An 820-nucleotide genomic window follows, 5' to 3' on the forward strand; every position below is an offset into this window, starting at 1 on the left:
AGTTAGGGTAATGGTTTTCGGTTCGACGAACTCTATGTTATATGGCGTAACAATTTTTCATAATCACTGAGCCGTCCCCGTGTCACGGAGTGAATTCAAAGTGCTCGACGTCTGCCTCGCCGGAGAGCAGTGCCCATCACATACGGTTAGCTCGCGCCGGGCGCACCGCGTCCTCAGCCGTTACCATTACGCACAGCCACAGCTGATTCATTCGGGACCGTGCCCTGATGCACTTGACGTGACGTCATCAGCCGGAGTCATTAAGGGACGCGCGACATGAGCGGGAGACATGGTCCATGAGGGGGAGACATGCTCCGTGACGGGGAGACATGGTCCATTAAGCATGAGAGGGGCGGGCATTAGGGGGAGACCTGCTCCATGGGGGGGGGGCATTAGGGGGAGACATGGTCCATGAAGCAGGAGGGGGAGAGACCAACTAGATGTGAGGACTCAAGTGAGACATAGAAAACAGTAAATGAGCAAGGCATTGTGAAGGTCTATTGTGTGCCTCAGTTGACTTGAGATATTTTAACAAGTCAATATTTATGAAATATATTCAGCTGAAAACGGTTGTGGATTTAACATCTAGTCCACAAAATGAGTAAACATAAACAAGCCCTCTCTCTCTCTCTCTCTCTCTCTCTCTCTCTCTCTCTCTCTCTCTCTCTCTTTAGGTGAGAAGTAACCACCTAACAAAGTTACAAGTAAATAAAGGTTTTTAATTAATTTATATTATCAATTATTTACTTCTAACAACAGAACATAAAATAAAACGATATATATATAGAGAGAGAGATTTTCCTCTATGTTAAATCAATCA

Source organism: Pollachius pollachius (assembly GCF_949987615.1).
Source record: "Pollachius pollachius genome assembly, chromosome: 2".
Lineage (NCBI taxonomy): Eukaryota > Metazoa > Chordata > Actinopteri > Gadiformes > Gadidae > Pollachius > Pollachius pollachius.